The following is an 11,601-nucleotide window of genomic DNA, read 5'->3' on the forward strand; positions in this document are numbered from 1 at the left end:
GTGACTAGGACTGGAAGTACAGTCGCCGAGTTTCAATGAGGTTGAAGGTTTGCTCCAGGGAGGCTTGATAATCTGAGGGATTGATTGATTTGAGAGTTTTTTTTTATTTGTCCTTGAAACCTGGTATTTATACCTAGGGTTTCGACCGTTCCTTGCCATAAAAGGATTATTGATTGAAGTTTCCTATTCAACCTCCGCTACCTGACTCCAATAAGGGCTTGTTTTCCTTATGGGTTTCGGAATGGGCGAAACTATAACCCAATTTCAAGTAGACTTATTTTTGGGCCGCAGGTATCGGCTTACTATGCTAAATCCACTAAAGGATCTTGCCAAAATTACTTTTGGGCTCAAACATTGCCCCCCAGGCCCCGAAATCTGGCCCGCGAGAATGTAACTGATTGAAGGGGACTAAAACGACACATCTGATGACCGAAACGATATCATTAATGAGGGTTGCGTCTATTCGCTTGGCAAAACGTCTTTTCGTCGCATCATTTCCCTCACAAAATCTTTTATTTAAATCCCGCAGCCACTCCAAACCTGTCACATCAGAAACTCTTTCAGTCTCCTAAAACCCAGAAACTCTTTCGTCCCAAACAATCCTCCTTACAGAAACCCAGAAATGGCTCCTCCAAAGAAAATAGTTATCGATCAGGAAGAAGAACTCAACTAGAAAGCTGCTCGCTCTTAGGGAATTGGAATTGGTGCCCGCTGTCATATCCACACCAATATCCAGAGACCACTGCTTCTCAGGCTCCTAAATCAACATGTCAGACTGGGCCAGGCACCGCGAGATTCCAATCCAGACGACGCTATTGCCCTCTACGACCTACCCATCCGTCAACCCATTCCGGTCCTCCGAAGGACCCCTGGAGATTTCAGTAGTTGGGGTGCGCAAAAACATTGAGCTAAAATAGGGCACTGGCCTTCCTCGATCAGCGCGGCGGAGCTTTCTTGGTATCGTGAAGCGCGAGCGCGAGATCTGGCTAGCTGGAACGCAGCAGGTATTACCCAAACTATTGATTTATGCTTTCGCCTTCCTCGAGGTGGCAATCGCTCACCACTCGCTGCCTTCCTTTGCTTTTGGAATACTGCCACCAACACCTTTGATTTCCGATTTGGCCAAATGAGTATTACATTATTGGATATTCTTACCATTACTGGATTGCCCATCGATGGTGAGCTCTATCTGCATGGCCAATTCAATTATGACAACTTCTCATCAACCATGGCCCAAACTGGTCGCAGCTTTCATAGCAGCTCTTATCTGCGGTGGCTGGCCTATCACCACAAAGAACGCAACGCGACTGGTGGCATTGCCTTTCTAGAGTATTGGCTCTACAAGTTCATCTTTTGTATCTCCGCCAATAAGCCCATTGGTCCTTGGACTTTCCTGGCCACAGCCCTCTACAACGGCCGCCGCGTGGGGTTAAGACAACTAGTGTTGGGTGCCCTCTACCGTACTCTATACCAGGCCACCATGCACCCTTTCGAGACTAGCATCTCTGGCCCTTTTTGGATCCTTGATTTCTGGATTCAAACTTACTTTCCATTCTTTCGCCGCGACGATATTTCATTGCTACCACCGGCTGACGCCCTTCTTGGTCAGTGGCTTTGTCGCGAGGAGAGGTACACATCCCCACCCTATTCTGAGTGTTTTTCATATTTGTACCTCCTGCACGAAATGCCTTACTGCGACTTAGTACTTAATAGGAGATTCCCCACCCCTCTTGAAAATGGTTTCCTTCCTGGGGCTCCTAATTATAGTGATCGCACGCGCCTAGCTTTTCGCTGCGCGATCTCTTGTTCAGACATTAGGCTTGCATCTGATGACCTCAGTAAGGAGCTTTACGCTCCCAACTACTTCGCTCGCCAGTTTGGTCTTATCCAACTAGTGCCATTCCCCCTCTATGATGCTTGGAACTACAACACTTCTTGGCGCAGAATTGGCCCCTTGACTGGGCATCCGCCAGTACAAAGCATGCTTGTACTGGTTGATCTCCCTGACTAGGCTAATAACATCATCCCCGTGGATGGGACTGCTGAAGATTATGATCAATGGTGGTCAGAAATTTCCGTCAACTGCTGTAGACAAAGGGATGACGAGCTCTTAGCGACCATCTTTGAAGAGCTGAGATATCCTTATGATGCTGATACCGAGTTACATACTCGCTTTCCTGAAGATGAGGTGTGACCTCCTCTACCTGAACCGGCTCGGCAACCCGCGCGAGCCCCGCGCCCGGTCCAGGCTGGGATTGTCATTCGTGAGCCTCCCCAAGAGGTAATTGTCTTATATTTTTTACTTTTTTTTTTTTTTTTCTGCTTTTCCCCTTCTAACTCAGGCTTTGTTGCATCAGGGAAGTGCGCCACCCTCTGGAGATCGTGCAGTTACTGCTTCCCCCGCCACTGGTCAGGCCGCGAAGAAGAAAGCGATAGCGACGGAGCCTGAAGTCGAAGACTCTTCCTTTGACGATGATGACCCGCAAACAGTGAGGCTCTTGTCTAAAAATCTCATAATTCTGATATCTTCTTCGAAGCTCATTTTGACTTTACTTTAATCCTGACAGATTGTTGTCGCTTTAGCCCACAAATGCAGTCGTGCTGATCCCCGGACTAATCCATGGGCAGAAGATGAACCAGTCGCTGATCGACTGGTAATACTCATCTAAAATGAGCCATGACATTTTAGTTTGTTATGTATGACTCTATAACGCTCCTCCTCTGCATGTTCGTCGTAGGTCATCAAGGCAAGTTGGGGAAGGATCCTCCACTGCTGGCGAAGGTGTGTCTGGTTCGCAAGTCCAAGAGCCAAATGGTTCTAATAATCCTCCCTCTCCAACTGCAAATACTATGCAGTTGGTTCTGGTCCCAACACAGGTTATAGATGACAGCTCGCCTGAGGTTGAAGAAACAATGTCGCTTTCAGACACCTCCCACGAGCAAACAACTGCATCCCTCTTTCTAACACAGGCAGCGCCTGATTCAGTTCCAGCGTCCGGTGAGATCGCCCAGGAACCTATGCCAACAGCAACTGTTCGCGAGCCACCTGTTGAAGAGGTACCTCTCTTAACAAAATGTTTTATCATTAACCCTTGGCTTGGTTATTCTAACAATGCCTCCTTCTAGGACCCAAATGATATTCCAAACGAGGAAGCGGCTGTCATAGCCAGAGAGATAGTGGCCAAGAATCCTGCTGAACTTGTCCTCGATGTAGTTGGTCAGGAGCCTGCCCCCCAAGCCATTGAAGCCGGGGGAGTAGGGGAAAACCCTGAGCCATTGCCAGAGGCAGTACCCGTTGCTGACCCTTTTGAGGCCCCTCCTGTCGCTGAGCAACCGCCTCCGTCCACTTTAGAGCGGCTATGTCACGCCCTGACTCGAGCTATTCTTATAATCTCGAGTTAAGGTGTGAATCACATCTTAATTATAGAACTAAAATTTCTATAATCAAAATGTGACAATAAATAAATAAATCGTGGACTAACAACTAAATAACAAGATCTCAAAATTCCAGCGGAAACATATATTACATTGTCTTTATCACATAGTACACTAGTACTCATTCTTTATTCCAAACAAACATAAAGAAAACACAAATTTCACAACCCATTTGACATTATATACATATCGGAACTTCTTGCTCTAGTATCTTGATTCCATACCTGCAAAATCTGTTAAGGGGTGAGCTCAACCAGCGGCTCAGTAGGGACATAAAACTTCCTCATGGATAATTGACCAAAGATAATACCATCATATATTTCAATTATAACATGCATATCAAACAATGATGCAATCCAACTCCATTTATATACCCGTTAATTCATATATCAGAATACGCAAGCCTACACGTCCCATACCGTGTACTTTACAGTTTTGCAACTGTGACTTGAATATCCAAACATATAAATTAATCCCCTGACTCAATCAAATCCCCCAAAACCCCTTTTGCCAGTCATCTTGTCTGAAACATTGATCTCCAAGCCCAAATCACCCAAATATATCGACAATTATACCGCCGATATTCTAAACCTAATTGTGCACACGGGCTCGCCTGAGCTTGATCCCTACAATGTTCAAACTCAACTACACAAAAGATAATTCCCACAATCACCAAATAACCATAATTTTCCCCCAACTCCTTTACACTTGATAAACAACAACCTCCATGAAAACATGCACTTACATCGATCAACGTACATTTAGTACATGTAATTCAAATATTATCAAATAAATCATTTAAAAATAATATTAATAAGAATAACATATACACGAAGCACATAAAATCAACATCCAATCATAAAAAGTTTCCCCGAGATCCCCCTACCTTATTTTCGACAATCGTGGATGATACAAAATAAAATCAAGCCTCCTAGGTCGTCAAAAAATAGTTTCACCAAATCTGAATTTTCTTTCCACCAATAGAAAGAGCTCGTCAAGACGAATCCGTAGGCGAAAACGGATCCTAAATCGGACTTACGGATCAAAAGTTATGCCAAAAACAAATCCTAGAGAGAGAAAATGGAAGAGAGAAATGTAGGAGAGAGAAAGCTCCGAAAATTGTGGGGAAATAATGATCTGGTTGGGTTCTATTTATAGGGAAAGAACACCAATAGAAATAGGCCACTTGTCCAAACCAAAACCATCCATCATCATGCTTATGTCATTTGTCAAGCATATAACAAACATAGTGCCACCACTTGACATGTGTCAAACTGATCTTGCACATGCAAGACACGTTTGGCAGCTGCTACTTGGTCTCCAAGTTAAGCCTATCAACCAATAAGGACACGCCACGTCGCCAGATAATTTAATTTCCAACAAAACTTCAAAATTTCCTTAAAAATAGCTCGGGAACTCGAAAAATTTACCGAAAAATGCTGCGAACTCGTGGCGACCTCTACTTTCTACTTCTAAGGTAAAAAAATAAAATTTGACCAATTTCAAAATTCGGGATCTCACAATCCAACCTCCTTAAAAGAATTTCGTCCCGAAATTCACTCCACTTCAAAATACCCAAAACACTTATGGCTCTAGGCTATGTCACTACAATTTAACCTACCACAGATCCTGGGTTTCTAATCTCTGGTTAGCTCTGATACCATCTTGTCACGCCCTGACTCGAGCTATTCTTATAATCTCGAGTTAAGGTGTGAATCACATCTTAATTATAGAACTAAAATTTCTATAATCAAAATGTGACAATAAATAAATAAATCGTGGACTAACAACTAAATAACAAGATCTCAAAATTCCAGCGGAAACATATATTACATTGTCTTTATCACATAGTACACTAGTACTCATTCTTTATTCCAAACAAACATAAAGAAAACACAAATTTCACAACCCATTTGACATTATATACATATCGGAACTTCTTGCTCTAGTATCTTGATTCCATACCTGCAAAATCTGTTAAGGGGTGAGCTCAACCAGCGGCTCAGTAGGGACATAAAACTTCCTCATGGATAATTGACCAAAGATAATACCATCATATATTTCAATTATAACATGCATATCAAACAATGATGCAATCCAACTCCATTTATATACCCGTTAATTCATATATCAGAATACGCAAGCCTACACGTCCCATACCGTGTACTTTACAGTTTTGCAACTGTGACTTGAATATCCAAACATATAAATTAATCCCCTGACTCAATCAAATCCCCCAAAACCCCTTTTGCCAGTCATCTTGTCTGAAACATTGATCTCCAAGCCCAAATCACCCAAATATATCGACAATTATACCGCCGATATTCTAAACCTAATTGTGCACACGGGCTCGCCTGAGCTTGATCCCTACAATGTTCAAACTCAACTACACAAAAGATAATTCCCACAATCACCAAATAACCATAATTTTCCCCCAACTCCTTTACACTTGATAAACAACAACCTCCATGAAAACATGCACTTACATCGATCAACGTACATTTAGTACATGTAATTCAAATATTATCAAATAAATCATTTAAAAATAATATTAATAAGAATAACATATACACGAAGCACATAAAATCAACATCCAATCATAAAAAGTTTCCCCGAGATCCCCCTACCTTATTTTCGACAATCGTGGATGATACAAAATAAAATCAAGCCTCCTAGGTCGTCAAAAAATAGTTTCACCAAATCTGAATTTTCTTTCCACCAATAGAAAGAGCTCGTCAAGACGAATCCGTAGGCGAAAACGGATCCTAAATCGGACTTACGGATCAAAAGTTATGCCAAAAACAAATCCTAGAGAGAGAAAATGGAAGAGAGAAATGTAGGAGAGAGAAAGCTCCGAAAATTGTGGGGAAATAATGATCTGGTTGGGTTCTATTTATAGGGAAAGAACACCAATAGAAATAGGCCACTTGTCCAAACCAAAACCATCCATCATCATGCTTATGCCATTTGTCAAGCATATAACAAACATAGTGCCACCACTTGACATGTGTCAAACTGATCTTGCACATGCAAGACACGTTTGGCAGCTGCTACTTGGTCTCCAAGTTAAGCCTATCAACCAATAAGGACACGCCACGTCGCCAGATAATTTAATTTCCAACAAAACTTCAAAATTTCCTTAAAAATAGCTCGGGAACTCGAAAAATTTACCGAAAAATGCTGCGAACTCGTGGCGACCTCTACTTTCTACTTCTAAGGTAAAAAATAAAATTTGACCAATTTCAAAATTCGGGATCTCACAGGCTAGCCAGTGTGCTCGAAGTGACCCATCCTGGGGTCGTAGATGATGCCCGAGAAGGTCTTCGTCGCCTCGTGGGTCTTGATATTCTGATTCCTGGCGCGCCCGCGAGAGTTTTGGAGTATCTGAGGGTACTTCTCCGCGAGGGAGCTATCACTGAAGAGCAATTTCAAGAGGTTGACCAGCTGCTGCAGGATCTTCCCCAAGGGCTTAATGAAAGGGCGGTGGCGACCGCGCAAGCCAGGCAGACCGAGACATATTACCAGACTCTTGCACAACAGATGGATACTGCGCGTGATTTCTTGGGTGACCGGGCTAATCTCATCAGAGATCTAACTCTCGAGAGAAATCACCTGCGGACCCAAATCCAGGATCTTCAGGCCCGATTAACTGATGTGACGGCTAGGCTTGCCCATGTGGAACCTCAATTGGAACAGTGCAACCACCAGACTTTGGACCTTTTTAGGTCTCCACTGTAAAGCTTCTGCAGTGCTGCCCTTGCCCCCCAATCTCTCAAAAGCTGAGGGTTTGGCTTCTGGTTCCTCTCGAAACAACCTGCGCCTAACGTGTGGTCGCCTAGTTGGCGAGTTGTCTTTCCTATCTAGCGGAGGTGTCCTTTCTGTCGTGATCCTGAAGAAAACACTAGGCTTAGAGGCTCCTGATTCTGAGCTCGTCTGTTTTTGAAAGCTGCGAGGAGCCACCAATGGCTTAGCAGCTAATGCCTCCATCTCCTTCTAATATTGCTCAGGAGATTTAACCAGTTGCGACGGCTTAATCAGGCCCTGATCCAGAGCTTCTAAGGCGCACTTGGCTTCTCCGAACCTGCGCTGCAATTTTCTTTTTCTGGAAGGGCTGATCTCCACTGCTTTCCCCCTTCTCTGTGGTATACCAGTTTCCTTCCTTGATGGTGGATGTTGAAGCAGGAGGAATGTAAGGTTTGGTCACGACATCTTTGTGCTCATTCCAAGCCCTTCCTTCTTGTTTCTGATCGGCCGTGGCTGCTTTCAATTTCTTGAACAAGGTGGAATCCTTTGGGGATGGTGGTGACTTTACCTCATCTCTCGCCTTTGGGCTAGAAGGCTGGTAGTTTCGTGATGGTGAAGCCTATTTGATTGGCGGGAGGGAACCAAAACGAAATGTCTGCTCGACTTCTGCGTGCGACACTTGGATGCTGCATTCTTCTTTGCATCGCGAGCAAAGGACCACTGGTGAGGTTTCATTGATGGGCTTAGCTTTCTTCTTTACAGGGGTTTCCTCCCCTTCATCCATCTCTTCTTTCTCCTTCGTAGTCAAATCCAGGGTTGGTTTCCTCTGGTTTTTCTTGGGCCAGTTCACATCAACCATACTAACTTCGGTATCCAGAAAAGGGTTCAAGTCTACTAGTGCTGCCGCGGCAGGCAAAGCCTCTACTTGCAAACTGTCGTTATTGAGCCATACCTAAATTTGGTCCTTTAGCTTCACACAATCAGCTGAGTTATGGTTCCACAAGTTGTGGAATTTGCAGTACTTCTTCACTTTCAGCTGATCCGGTCGAGGGAAAGGGCCAAAGTCTGTTTTCACCATCTTCGCGGCAATCATCTCATCCAGAATCTCATGTGTCTTATTGGCATCATATGTATATGTCGCGAACTCAGGTTTGGTGAAGGCCACAGACTTGAGCTTGACAGGTTCCTTAGATATCTTTAACTACTTGAGGGTTGAATTCTTCCTACCTGTCAGCTCTAGCGCGGATACGTCGTTCTCCTCTCCTTCAGCTTCATCTTCACTCTGGAAAACCTCTTCCCCCTTGATGGTGATAGTAAGGATTATAGGTTGGCTGTAGGTATCCAAGAGCTGCCACTGTGCGGTGTCTCCCTGGCACATATGTTCCTTTGGACGCATTTTTCCTGGCATCAGTCTCTCTGAGGAGATGCTCAAAGCTACCCACCTCTGTGATCAGTTCTCCCATTGACTGGATCATGCTGCCATGTTGCTTCTTTCGTTGGCGCGGTTCCAAACCCTTGATCGCTAGCTTGACCAATTCTTTTTCAAGAAGTAGCACACTCAGTTTGGCCTTCTGGATCTGAAAGCGTTGAAGATAGGCAACAGCAGACTCGGTGGGTTGTTGGGACATCTAAGTAAGAGAGGCTAAATCGACCTCGGACTCAATGGCTCCAAAAGTTTCTTGGAAGAGCTTTTCCATTGCGGGCCAATCTGCCACTGTTCCTGGTCGGAGTTTGGAAAACCATCTAAAGGGGGCTCCAGAAAGAGAAGTGCCAAAGATCCTGCAATTGAGGATGTCATCATTCTGGTATTGGTCGCATGGCACCCTAAACCTGGCCAGATGAGTTGCCACGTTCTCAGTGTCCTCCCCTGAAAAAGTAGAAAATATGATATTCTTATAACCTCTTGGAAATGGCGCGAGCATTATATGTGGCGGGAAAGGTCCCTCATAGACCCCATCCATTTGGGCCCTAGGGTTAGCCAGCCTGATCATCTCCTCTACCTCTTCACGTCTCACATACTCTGGACCAGGAGAAGGATGATTCGCCACAGTCTGGCGAGCAACCTGCAAGGGTACGGTTTGGCTAGCAGTCACTGTTCATTCCCTTAGGCAAATAGTCTGGGGATTAGCAGACTCCTGAAGAGTTACCTCTGGTACGGGCGGATCCTTGACCAACGCTGTTATCTTGATGGAGTTGCCTGCCTGGTCAATGCCGTAGTAATTGTCTGGGAGTTCATGGTAGATAGTCTCCGCCCCGTCGCTGTCGTACTGAGTAAACACTACAGGATCAGCTGGAGTACCATCACCGGTCTTCTGGATCTTATCCTTTTGTGAGGCTGATGGAGCAACCTTGTTGCCACCGATCACCAAAGCTCTTTCCTTATTTTTGGTTGATACTGCAGTAGCCGTTGTAGGAGGTGTGGCCGTACTGCTGCTAGCTTTCTCACGAGCGTTTGGTGGTATATACTTACCAGAACCAGAGGGCTGACCAAGTGAGCCGAGGATTGCGTTAGGATCGCCTAGAGCTTTGTTCAATACTTCTTTAGCCTGGTTCAATTCGGCTCTCTACATGGCGACCTCTGTTGCAAGATTAGAACCATCCTTGCGAAGACCTGCCAAATCTGACGCAGTCTGCTTGGTTTGGCTCGCAATAGCTTTCATAATTTCTTTTTGATGTTGAATATGCTCATCAGCGATACGTCTGGCATGGGCCCTTACTGCATTCTCCGATCGTGCGATTTGTTGCTTAGTATCCTCAGCACGTTGGGCAATGCGTTGGTCTAGTTCGCGTATGAGCTGGTCTGTTTTCGCGGTTTTCCTGTCAAAGTCAGCAGCTACCTTCGCACGATGGTTCTCGATATTCTCCATGATGATCGCGAGTTTTTCCTCGAAGGTCGCTTCCTCTGGAATAGGCTTCGGAACGAAAGCCTCTCTTTCTCCACTTTCCGCGGCATCAGAAACAACGGTAGTGTTGACAGGCTCACTTGCCTGGTTAGTAATGACACTTTGACCCTCAATAGTGGTCGGGTGATTCTCTCCCTGTCCAGTCGACATGTTGGTTGATTGGGGGTAACAAGAAAACCTTTGAGTCACTTGTTCTTCAGAAAGACCACGACAGTCCGCGCGAGCGTGCGGTCTGTAACTGGAGGTCTTATGCTTTGAGAAGTTAGCGTAAACCTTTTGATAAGGGTTTTCGCTTGACTTCCCAATGGTTACGTTCGCGAAAATCTAAGTGTCCCACTGGGCGTGCCAAAATGTTTGACACGAAAATTAGTGCGGTACAAACTGTCTCTTTTGAATATGCGAGTGTGCCAGCACCGTGGGGTGCAGTCGTCGGGGCGTCCCTTGACCTGACTTCTTGACCAAGCGTTGTGGACGAGGAGAGCACCAACCTCGTCACAAGGCTCTTTTCCTGCCTTCCAAGAATGGACTTCTTGCCTTACGGATAAGGGCTTTGGTTGTGATCTCTTCGCGTCACCGAATTAATAATTAGTATTGTAGACCAAGCAGAGCAATCACTGGGATGTTTGGAGAAAGCACAGGGTTTGCTAAAGCATGACTTTAGCTTCGCGGGGGTTGCGAGGGCGTTACCCTTGCTTCGCTGGTAGTATCGGTGGCAGTAGCACTAACAGTCGGCTCTTTGAGAGACTAGGACTGGAAGTACGGTCGCAGGGTTTCAACGAGGTTAAAGGTTTGCTCCGGGGAGGCTTGATAATTCGAGGGATTGATGGATTTGAGAGTTTTTTTTTATTTGTCCTTGAAACCTGGTATTTATACCTAGGGTTTCGATCGTTCCTTGCCATAGAAGGATTATTGATTGAAGTTTCATATTCAACCTCCGCTACCTGACTCTAATAAGGGCTCGTTTTCCTTATGGGTTTCGGAATGGGCGAAGCTGTAACCCAATTTCAAGTAGACTTATTTTTGGGCCGCAGGTATCGGCCTGCTATGCTAAATCCACTAAAAGATCTTGCCAAAATTACTTTTGAGCTCAAATACCAGGAAAGAAGAGACAACGTACGGCCAGAAAGAAAATCAAGAAATGGTTCAAGACGGCAAGACCAACGTGGAGAAGGCCAAGAGTATTAAATCAAAGGCTAGTCGTCAATTCGTCATCTCTGTCCTTGTGGACGAAATCTTTTGAAGCACTTCTTCCTCTAGCTTGTCGATCACAGTTCAGACTTGCCATTAGAACTCAACCAGATACATCGCTGCTTCTTCTCCGTCATACAATAAGGTTGAGATGTTGCAAAACTATTTAGGGTGTAACTATTGTTGTAATATATGGGATATATCCCTAATGATGAACCCTAACTCCAATTTTAACGTTGCAATATAGATAAAAACTCAATACTATTACATCGAGTTGTGTCGGTGATCTTTTGATCAACACAGTGAAATTTATTTAGTTTAATTTTATCGG

General features: G+C 44.7%; 1 long non-coding RNA gene across 1 annotated transcript; it reads right to left on the reverse strand.

Annotated features, from left to right (window-relative positions):
• Positions 1 to 3,505: 3,505 nt before the first annotated feature.
• On the reverse strand, positions 3,506 to 6,656 carry LOC121051527. Its single transcript, XR_005805971.1, has 2 exons — positions 4,322 to 6,656; positions 3,506 to 3,668 (listed from the first exon to the last, which is right to left on the reverse strand). It is a non-coding gene; the product is annotated as an uncharacterized LOC121051527 (long non-coding RNA).
• Between the last annotated feature and the right edge of the window lie 4,945 nt (positions 6,657 to 11,601).

This window comes from Rosa chinensis, chromosome 2, assembly GCF_002994745.2.
Source record: "Rosa chinensis cultivar Old Blush chromosome 2, RchiOBHm-V2, whole genome shotgun sequence".
Taxonomy (NCBI): Eukaryota; Viridiplantae; Streptophyta; class Magnoliopsida; order Rosales; family Rosaceae; genus Rosa; species Rosa chinensis.